We start from the raw sequence: 11755 nt of genomic DNA, 5'->3' as shown, positions 1-11755 counted from the left end.
GTTCCAGAGAGCGGCAGAGACCAGACCAAGTCCCAGAACGGTACACTATTCCCGGACAGTGATGGCAGACCAGCAGGTGTACATGATGGATGAATAAAGAGTTCCAGAGAGCGTGATATCCCAGACCATGACCCAGAACGGCACACTGTTCCCGGACAGTGATGGCAGAACAGCAGGTGCAGTGGATGGATGAATAAAGAGCTCCAGAGAGCGGCAGAGACCAGACCAAGTCCCAGAACGGTACACTATTCCCGGACAGTGATGGCAGACCAGCAGGTGTACCGCATGGATGAATAAAGAGTTCCAGAGAGCGGCAGAACCCAGACCATGACCCAGAACGACACACTATTCCCGGACAGTGATGGCAGACCAGCACGTGTACATGATGGATGAATAAAGAGCTCCAGAGAGCGGCAGAGACCAGACCAAGTCCCAGAACGACACACTATTCCCGGACAGTGATGGCAGAACAGCAGGTGTACCGCATGGATGAATACACAGTTCCAGAGAGCGGGAGATCCCGGCCGATGTCCGATGACGAAGCACTGTATGGGACACTTTGAAGGAAGGGTCGGTCTCCTGGATGAAAAGAACTTTAATTTTCTGACTTAAAATACGGAGTTAAAGTTTCCAGTCGGGACGATAAGGAGGGCAAAAAAACCCGGACTTTTTTGGCTCCGTCAGAAACTAAGTAAAAGTCGGACTATGTGAAGGAAAGCTCAGAAAATGCCTGGAGAATTTTGAGCGGACCGGAAAAAAAAAGTTCCAGCCGACATCACTGGGCCACCAGGTCGCAGATTCCTGAAACCCGGTTTTTAGAAACATAGGCCTCCAGTCGTGAAGACCGGCGTTTGTGCGGTTCGGATCCGACTCAGACCTCAGTATTTTCGGACACCCTCGGACAGTGGCGGGGGTGGAAGAACCGGAGCCTCATGCAGAACTGGCTGTCGGGGAGCAAGCGGACGCTGCCCCGGCAGGAGGCATCATTCCGGGCACTGTGGCTGATCGGTAGCTTTCGTGGATGGATGACTGAGCGAACGAACGAGATGACGGCGGTGCGTCCTGGCTGATGTCCCAGTACGGGGCACTATTCTCGGATGCTGATGGCAGAACAGCAGGTGCAGTGGACGGATGAACACACAGTTCCAGACAGCGTGATATCCCAGACCATGTCCCAGAACGGCCCACTATTCTCGGATGCTGATGTCAGAACAGCAGGTGTAACGCATGGATGAATACAGAGTTCCAGAGAGCGGCAGAGACCAGACCATGTCCCAGAACGGGACACTATTCTCGGATGCTGATGTCAGAACAGCAGGTGTAACGCATGGATGAATACAGAGTTCCAGAGAGCGGCAGAGACCAGACCATGTCCCAGAACGGGACACTATTCTCGGATGCTGATGTCAGAACAGCAGGTGTAACGCATGGATGAATACAGAGTTCCAGAGAGCGGCAGAGACCAGACCATGTCCCAGAACGGCGCACTATTCTCGGATGCTGATGTCAGAACAGCAGGTGCAGCGGACGGACTAATACACAGTTCCAGACAGCGGGAGATCCCAGACCATGTCCCAGAACGGCACACCATTCTCGGATGCTGATGTCAGAACAGCAGGTGTAACGTATGGATGAACACACAGTTCCAGACAGCGGGAGATCCCAGACCATGTCCCAGAACGGCACACTATTCTCGGATGCTGATGTCAGAACAGCAGGTGCAGCGGACGGACTAATACACAGTTCCAGAGAGCGGTATTTCACGACAGATATCCGATGATGAAGCGCTATTGTCGGACACTGATGGCAGAACAGCAGGTGCACTGGATGAAGGAAATAAACAGAACATAGTTCCAGAGAGCGGGATATCCCAGACCAAGTCCCAGAACGGCGCGCTATTGTCGGACACTGATGGCAGAACAGCAGGTGCACTGGATGAAGGAAATAAACAGAACATAGTTCCAGAGAGCGTGATATCCCAGACCAAGTCCCAGAACGGCCCGCTATTCCCGGACACTCATCTACTTAAAATCTCCCTGATTACCTGCCAGAACAGAGCAGATCCAGAGAGCGGTATTTCACGGCAGTTATCCGATGATGAAGCGCTGTTGTCGGACACTGATGGCAGAACAGCAGGTGCAGTGGATGAAGGAAATAATCAGAACATAGTTCCAGAGAGCGTGATATCCCAGACCATGACCCAGAACGGCACACTGTTCCCGGACAGTGATGGCAGACCAGCAGGTGTACCCCATGGATGAATACAGAGTTCCAGAGAGCGGCAGAGACCAGACCAAGTCCCAGAACGACACACTATTCCCGGACAGTGATGGCAGAACAGCAGGTGTACCGCATGGATGAATAAAGAGCTCCAGAGAGCGGCAGAGACCAGACCAAGTCCCAGAACGGTACACTGTTCCCGGACAGTGATGGCAGACCAGCAGGTGTACCGCATGGATGAATAAAGAGCTCCAGAGAGCGGCAGAGACCAGACCAAGTCCCAGAACGGCACACTGTTCCCGGACAGTGATGACAGACCAGCAGGTGTACCGCATGGATGAATAAAGAGCTCCAGAGAGCGGCAGAGACCAGACCAAGTCCCAGAACGACACACTATTCTCGGACAGTGATGGCAGAACGGCAGGTGTACCGCATGGATGAATAAAGAGTTCCAGAGAGCGTGATATCCCAGACCATGACCCAGAACGACACACTATTCCCGGACAGTGATGGCAGAACAGCAGGTGTACATGATGGATGAATAAAGAGTTCCAGAGAGCGTGATATCCCAGACCATGACCCAGAATGGCACACTGTTCCCGGACAGTGATGGCAGAACAGCAGGTGTACCGCATGGATGAATAAAGAGTTCCAGAGAGCGGCAGAGACCAGACCAAGTCCCAGAACGGTACACTATTCCCGGACAGTGATGGCAGACCAGCAGGTGTACATGATGGATGAATAAAGAGTTCCAGAGAGCGTGATATCCCAGACCATGACCCAGAACGGCACACTGTTCCCGGACAGTGATGGCAGAACAGCAGGTGCAGTGGATGGATGAATAAAGAGCTCCAGAGAGCGGCAGAGACCAGACCAAGTCCCAGAACGGTACACTATTCCCGGACAGTGATGGCAGACCAGCAGGTGTACCGCATGGATGAATAAAGAGTTCCAGAGAGCGGCAGAACCCAGACCATGACCCAGAACGACACACTATTCCCGGACAGTGATGGCAGACCAGCACGTGTACATGATGGATGAATAAAGAGCTCCAGAGAGCGGCAGAGACCAGACCAAGTCCCAGAACGACACACTATTCCCGGACAGTGATGGCAGAACAGCAGGTGTACCGCATGGATGAATACACAGTTCCAGAGAGCGGGAGATCCCGGCCGATGTCCGATGACGAAGCACTGTATGGGACACTTTGAAGGAAGGGTCGGTCTCCTGGATGAAAAGAACTTTAATTTTCTGACTTAAAATACGGAGTTAAAGTTTCCAGTCGGGACGATAAGGAGGGCAAAAAAACCCGGACTTTTTTGGCTCCGTCAGAAACTAAGTAAAAGTCGGACTATGTGAAGGAAAGCTCAGAAAATGCCTGGAGAATTTTGAGCGGACCGGAAAAAAAAAGTTCCAGCCGACATCACTGGGCCACCAGGTCGCAGATTCCTGAAACCCGGTTTTTAGAAACATAGGCCTCCAGTCGTGAAGACCGGCGTTTGTGCGGTTCGGATCCGACTCAGACCTCAGTATTTTCGGACACCCTCGGACAGTGGCGGGGGTGGAAGAACCGGAGCCTCATGCAGAACTGGCTGTCGGGGAGCAAGCGGACGCTACCCCGGCAGGAGGCATCATTCCGGGCACTGTGGCTGATCGGTAGCTTTCGTGGATGGATGACTGAGCGAACGAACGAGATGACGGCGGTGCGTCCTGGCTGATGTCCCAGTACGGGGCACTATTCTCGGATGCTGATGGCAGAACAGCAGGTGCAGTGGACGGATGAACACACAGTTCCAGACAGCGTGATATCCCAGACCATGTCCCAGAACGGCCCACTATTCTCGGATGCTGATGTCAGAACAGCAGGTGTAACGTATGGATGAACACACAGTTCCAGACAGCGGGAGATCCCTGACCATGTCCCAGTACGGGACACTATTCTCGGATGCTGATGTCAGAACAGCAGGTGCAGTGGATGGATGAACACACAGTTCCAGACAGCGGGAGATCCCAGACCATGTCCCAGAACGGCACACCATTCTCGGATGCTGATGTCAGAACAGCAGGTGTAACGCATGGATGAATACAGAGTTCCAGAGAGCGGCAGAGACCAGACCATGTCCCTGTACGGGACACTATTCTCGGATGCTGATGTCAGAACAGCAGGTGTAACGCATGGATGAATACAGAGTTCCAGAGAGCGGCAGAGACCAGACCATGTCCCAGAACGGCGCACTATTCTCGGATGCTGATGTCAGAACAGCAGGTGCAGCGGACGGACTAATACACAGTTCCAGAGAGCGGTATTTCACGACAGATATCCGATGATGAAGCGCTATTGTCGGACACTGATGGCAGAACAGCAGGTGCACTGGATGAAGGAAATAAACAGAACATAGTTCCAGAGAGCGGGATATCCCAGACCAAGTCCCAGAACGGCGCGCTATTGTCGGACACTGATGGCAGAACAGCAGGTGCACTGGATGAAGGAAATAAACAGAACATAGTTCCAGAGAGCGGGATATCCCAGACCAAGTCCCAGAACGGCCCACTATTCCCGGACACTCATCTACTTAAAATCTCCCTGATTACCTGCCAGAACAGAGCAGATCCAGAGAGCGGTATTTCACGGCAGCTATCCGATGATGAAGCGCTGTTGTCGGACACTGATGGCAGAACAGCAGGTGCGGTGGATGAAATAAACAGTTCCAGAGAGCGTGAGATCCCGGCTGATATCCCATGAAGAAGCACTGTTCACGGACACTGATGGCAGAACAGCAGGTGCAGTGGATGGATGAATACACAGTTCCAGAGAGCGGGATATGCCAGACCATGTCCCAGTACGGGACACTATTCTCGGATGCTGATGTCAGAACAGCAGGTGCAGTGGATGAAGGAAATAATCAGAACATAGTTCCAGAGAGCGGGATATCCCAGACCATGTCCCAGTACGGGACACTATTCTCGGATGCTGATGTCAGAACAGCAGGTGCAGTGGATGGATGAAATAAACAGTTCCAGAGAGCGTGAGATCCCGGCAGATATCCGATGAAGAAGCGCTATTGTCGGACACTGATGGCAGAACAGCAGGTGCAGCGGATGGATGAAATAAACAGTTCCATGGAGCGGTATTTCCCGACAGATATCCGATGACGAAGGACCACTTGGGACGCTTTGAAGGAAGGGTCGGTCTCCTGGATGAAAAAGACTTTAATTTTCTGACTTAAAAAAAAAGTTAAAGTTTCCAGTCGGGACGATAAGGAGGGCAAAAAAACCCGGACTTTTTTGGCTCCGTCAGAAACTAAGTAAAAGTCGGAATATGTGGCGCAAAGCCCTAAAATCCCCTGGAGAATTTTGAGCGGACCGGAAAAAAAAAGTTCCAGCTGACATCACTGGGCCACCAGGTCGCAGATTTCAGAAACCTGGTTTTCGGAAACACAGGGCTCCAGGGCTGAGACCCGGGCTTCGTGGGGAGCGTTCCCCAGCTGGGCCTAAGCATCTTCGGACAACTTTGGGCGGAAAAGCGGGTTCGGGAACCGGGATACGGGGCGGGTTACGCGGCGTGACCTGCCCGAGTGCAGTGCACTATTCCCGGACACTCATCTACTTAAAATCTCCCTGATTACCTGCCAGAACAGAGCAGATCCAGAGAGCGGTATTTCACGGCAGCTATCCGATGATGAAGCGCTGTTGTCGGACACTGATGGCAGAACAGCAGGTGCGGTGGATGAAATAAACAGTTCCAGAGAGCGTGAGATCCCGGCTGATATCCGATGAAGAAGCGCTATTGTCGGACACTGATGGCAGAACAGCAGGTGCGGTGGATGAAATAAACAGTTCCAGAGAGCGGTATTTCACGGCAGTTATCCGATGATGAAGCGCTGTTGTCGGACACTGATGGCAGAACAGCAGGTGCGGTGGATGAAATAAACAGTTCCAGAGAGCGTGAGATCCCGGCTGATATCCGATGAAGAAGCGCTATTGTCGGACACTGATGGCAGAACAGCAGGTGCGGTGGATGAAATAAACAGTTCCAGAGAGCGGTATTTCACGGCAGTTATCCGATGATGAAGCGCTGTTGTCGGACACTGATGGCAGAACAGCAGGTGCGGTGGATGAAATAAACAGTTCCAGAGAGCGTGAGATCCCGGCTGATATCCGATGAAGAAGCGCTATTGTCGGACACTGATGGCAGAACAGCAGGTGCAGTGGATGGATGAATTAAACAGTTCCAGAGAGCGTGAGATCCCGGCTGATATCCGATGAAGAAGCGCTATTGTCGGACACTGATGGCAGAACAGCAGGTGCAGTGGATGGATGAATTAAACAGTTCCAGAGAGCGTGAGATCCCGGCTGATATCCGATGAAGAAGCGCTATTGTCGGACACTGATGGCAGAACAGCAGGTGCAGTGGATGGATGAAGTAAACAGTTCCATAGAGCAGGAGATCCCGGCTGATATCCGATGAAGAAGCGCTATTGTCGGACACTGATGGCAGAACAGCAGGTGCAGTGGATGGATGAATTAAACAGTTCCAGAGAGCGTGAGATCCCGGCTGATATCCGATGAAGAAGCGCTATTGTCGGACACTGATGGCAGAACAGCAGGTGCAGTGGATGGATGAAGTAAACAGTTCCATAGAGCAGGAGATCCCAGACCATGTCCCATAACGGCACACTATTCTCGGATGCTGATGTCAGAACAGCAGGTGTAACGCATGGATGAATACAGAGTTCCAGAGAGCGGCAGAGACCAGACCATGTCCCTGTACGGGACACTATTCTCGGATGCTGATGTCAGAACAGCAGGTGTAACGCATGGATGAATACAGAGTTCCAGAGAGCGGCAGAGACCAGACCATGTCCCAGAACGGCGCACTATTCTCGGATGCTGATGTCAGAACAGCAGGTGCAGCGGACGGACTAATACACAGTTCCAGACAGCGGGAGATCCCAGACCATGTCCCAGAACGGCACACCATTCTCGGATGCTGATGTCAGAACAGCAGGTGTAACGTATGGATGAACACACAGTTCCAGACAGCGGGAGATCCCAGACCATGTCCCAGAACGGCACACTATTCTCGGATGCTGATGTCAGAACAGCAGGTGCAGCGGACGGACTAATACACAGTTCCAGAGAGCGGTATTTCACGACAGATATCCGATGATGAAGCGCTATTGTCGGACACTGATGGCAGAACAGCAGGTGCACTGGATGAAGGAAATAAACAGAACATAGTTCCAGAGAGCGGGATATCCCAGACCAAGTCCCAGAACGGCGCGCTATTGTCGGACACTGATGGCAGAACAGCAGGTGCACTGGATGAAGGAAATAAACAGAACATAGTTCCAGAGAGCGTGATATCCCAGACCAAGTCCCAGAACGGCCCACTATTCCCGGACACTCATCTACTTAAAATCTCCCTGATTACCTGCCAGAACAGAGCAGATCCAGAGAGCGGTATTTCACGGCAGTTATCCGATGATGAAGCGCTGTTGTCGGACACTGATGGCAGAACAGCAGGTGCAGTGGATGAAGGAAATAATCAGAACATAGTTCCAGAGAGCGTGATATCCCAGACCATGACCCAGAACGGCACACTGTTCCCGGACAGTGATGGCAGACCAGCAGGTGTACCCCATGGATGAATAAAGAGTTCCAGAGAGCGGCAGAGACCAGACCAAGTCCCAGAACGACACACTATTCCCGGACAGTGATGGCAGAACAGCAGGTGCAGTGGATGGATGAATAAAGAGCTCCAGAGAGCGGCAGAGACCAGACCAAGTCCCAGAACGACACACTATTCTCGGACAGTGATGGCAGAACGGCAGGTGTACCGCATGGATGAATAAAGAGTTCCAGAGAGCGTGATATCCCAGACCATGACCCAGAACGACACACTATTCCCGGACAGTGATGGCAGAACAGCAGGTGTACATGATGGATGAATAAAGAGTTCCAGAGAGCGTGATATCCCAGACCATGACCCAGAATGGCACACTGTTCCCGGACAGTGATGGCAGAACAGCAGGTGTACCGCATGGATGAATAAAGAGTTCCAGAGAGCGGCAGAGACCAGACCAAGTCCCAGAACGGTACACTATTCCCGGACAGTGATGGCAGACCAGCAGGTGTACATGATGGATGAATAAAGAGTTCCAGAGAGCGTGATATCCCAGACCATGACCCAGAACGGCACACTGTTCCCGGACAGTGATGGCAGAACAGCAGGTGCAGTGGATGGATGAATAAAGAGCTCCAGAGAGCGGCAGAGACCAGACCAAGTCCCAGAACGGTACACTATTCCCGGACAGTGATGGCAGACCAGCAGGTGTACCGCATGGATGAATAAAGAGTTCCAGAGAGCGGCAGAACCCAGACCATGACCCAGAACGACACACTATTCCCGGACAGTGATGGCAGACCAGCACGTGTACATGATGGATGAATAAAGAGCTCCAGAGAGCGGCAGAGACCAGACCAAGTCCCAGAACGACACACTATTCCCGGACAGTGATGGCAGAACAGCAGGTGTACCGCATGGATGAATACACAGTTCCAGAGAGCGGGAGATCCCGGCCGATGTCCGATGACGAAGCACTGTATGGGACACTTTGAAGGAAGGGTCGGTCTCCTGGATGAAAAGAACTTTAATTTTCTGACTTAAAATACGGAGTTAAAGTTTCCAGTCGGGACGATAAGGAGGGCAAAAAAACCCGGACTTTTTTGGCTCCGTCAGAAACTAAGTAAAAGTCGGACTATGTGAAGGAAAGCTCAGAAAATGCCTGGAGAATTTTGAGCGGACCGGAAAAAAAAAGTTCCAGCCGACATCACTGGGCCACCAGGTCGCAGATTCCTGAAACCCGGTTTTTAGAAACATAGGCCTCCAGTCGTGAAGACCGTGTGGTTGTGCGGTTCGGATCCGACTCAGACCTCAGTATTTTCGGACACCCTCGGACAGTGGCGGGGGTGGAAGAACCGGAGCCTCATGCAGAACTGGCTGTCGGGGAGCAAGCGGACGCTACCCCGGCAGGAGGCATCATTCCGGGCACTGTGGCTGATCGGTAGCTTTCGTGGATGGATGACTGAGCGAACGAACGAGATGACGGCGGTGCGTCCTGGCTGATGTCCCAGTACGGGGCACTATTCTCGGATGCTGATGGCAGAACAGCAGGTGCAGTGGACGGATGAATACAGAGTTCCAGAGAGCGGCAGAGACCAGACCATGTCCCTGTATGGGACACTATTCTCGGATGCTGATGTCAGAACAGCAGGTGTAACGCATGGATGAATACAGAGTTCCAGAGAGCGGCAGAGACCAGACCATGTCCCTGTACGGGACACAATTCTCGGATGCTGATGTCAGAACAGCAGGTGTAACGCATGGATGAATACAGAGTTCCAGAGAGCGGCAGAGACCAGACCATGTCCCAGAACGGCGCACTATTCTCGGATGCTGATGTCAGAACAGCAGGTGCAGCGGACGGACTAATACACAGTTCCAGAGAGCGGTATTTCACGACAGATATCCGATGATGAAGCGCTATTGTCGGACACTGATGGCAGAACAGCAGGTGCACTGGATGAAGGAAATTAACAGAACATAGTTCCAGAGAGCGGGATATCCCAGACCAAGTCCCAGAACGGCGCGCTATTGTCGGACACTGATGGCAGAACAGCAGGTGCACTGGATGAAGGAAATAAACAGAACATAGTTCCAGAGAGCGGGATATCCCAGACCAAGTCCCAGAACGGCCCACTATTCCCGGACACTCATCTACTTAAAATCTCCCTGATTACCTGCCAGAACAGAGCAGATCCAGAGAGCGGTATTTCACGGCAGATATCCGATGATGAAGCGCTATTGTCGGACACTGATGGCAGAACAGCAGGTGCAGTGGATGAAGGAAATAAACAGAACACAGTTCCATGGAGCGGGAGATCCCAGACCATGTCCCAGTACGGGACACTATTCTCGGATGCTGATGTCAGAACAGCAGGTGCAGTGGATGAAGGAAATAAACAGAACATAGTTCCAGAGAGCGGGAGATCCGAGACCATGTCCCAGTACGGGACACTATTCTCGGATGCTGATGTCAGAACAGCAGGTGCAGTGGATGAAGGAAATAAACAGAACATAGTTCCAGAGAGCGGGAGATCCGAGACCATGTCCCAGTACGGGACACTATTCTCGGATGCTGATGTCAGAACAGCAGGTGCAGTGGATGAAGGAAATAAACATAACACAGTTCCAGAGAGCGGGATATCCCAGACCATGTCCCAGTACGGGACACTATTCTCGGATGCTGATGTCAGAACAGCAGGTGCAGCGGATGGATGAATTAAACAGTTCCAGAGAGCGTGAGATCCCGGCAGATATCCGATGAAGAAGCGCTATTGTCGGACACTGATGGCAGAACAGCAGGTGCAGCGGATGGATGAAATAAACAGTTCCATGGAGCGGTATTTCCCGACAGATATCCGATGACGAAGGACCACTTGGGACGCTTTGAAGGAAGGGTCGGTCTCCTGGATGAAAAAGACTTTAATTTTCTGACTTAAAAAAAAAGTTAAAGTTTCCAGTCGGGACGATAAGGAGGGCAAAAAAACCCGGACTTTTTTGGCTCCGTCAGAAACTAAGTAAAAGTCGGAATATGTGGCGCAAAGCCCTAAAATCCCCTGGAGAATTTTGAGCGGACCGGAAAAAAAAAGTTCCAGCTGACATCACTGGGCCACCAGGTCGCAGATTTCAGAAACCTGGTTTTCGGAAACACAGGGCTCCAGGGCTGAGACCCGGGCTTCGTGGGGAGCGTTCCCCAGCTGGGCCTAAGCATCTTCGGACAACTTTGGGCGGAAAAGCGGGTTCGGGAACCGGGATATGGGGCGGGTTACGCGGCGTGACCTGCCCAAGTGCAGTGCACTATTCCCGGACGCTCATCTACTTAAAATCTCCCTGATTACCTGCCAGAACAGAGCAGATCCAGAGAGCGGTATTTCACGGCAGCTATCCGATGATGAAGCGCTGTTGTCGGACACTGATGGCAGAACAGCAGGTGCGGTGGATGAAATAAACAGTTCCAGAGAGCGGTATTTCACGGCAGTTATCCGATGATGAAGCGCTGTTGTCGGACACTGATGGCAGAACAGCAGGTGCAGTGGATGGACGAATTAAACAGTTCCAGAGAGCGTGAGATCCCGGCTGATATCCGATGAAGAAGCACTGTTCTCGGACACTGATGGCAGAACAGCAGGTGCAGTGGATGGATGAAGTAAACAGTTCCAGAGAGCGTGAGATCCCGGCTGATATCCGATGAAGAAGCGCTATTGTCGGACACTGATGGCAGAACAGCAGGTGCAGTGGATGGATGAAATAAACAGTTCCAGAGAGCGGTATCTCACGGCAGATATCCGATGATGAAGCGCTGTTGTCGGACACTGATGGCAGAACGGCAGGTGCACTGGATGGATGAAATAAACAGTTCCATAGAGCAGGAGATCCCAGACCATGTCCCATAACGGCACACTATTCTCG

This window comes from Gasterosteus aculeatus, unplaced genomic scaffold (assembly GCF_964276395.1).
Source record: "Gasterosteus aculeatus unplaced genomic scaffold, fGasAcu3.hap1.1 HAP1_SCAFFOLD_31, whole genome shotgun sequence".
In the NCBI taxonomy this organism is placed as follows: domain Eukaryota; kingdom Metazoa; phylum Chordata; class Actinopteri; order Perciformes; family Gasterosteidae; genus Gasterosteus; species Gasterosteus aculeatus.
This window is presented reverse-complemented; position numbering follows the sequence as displayed.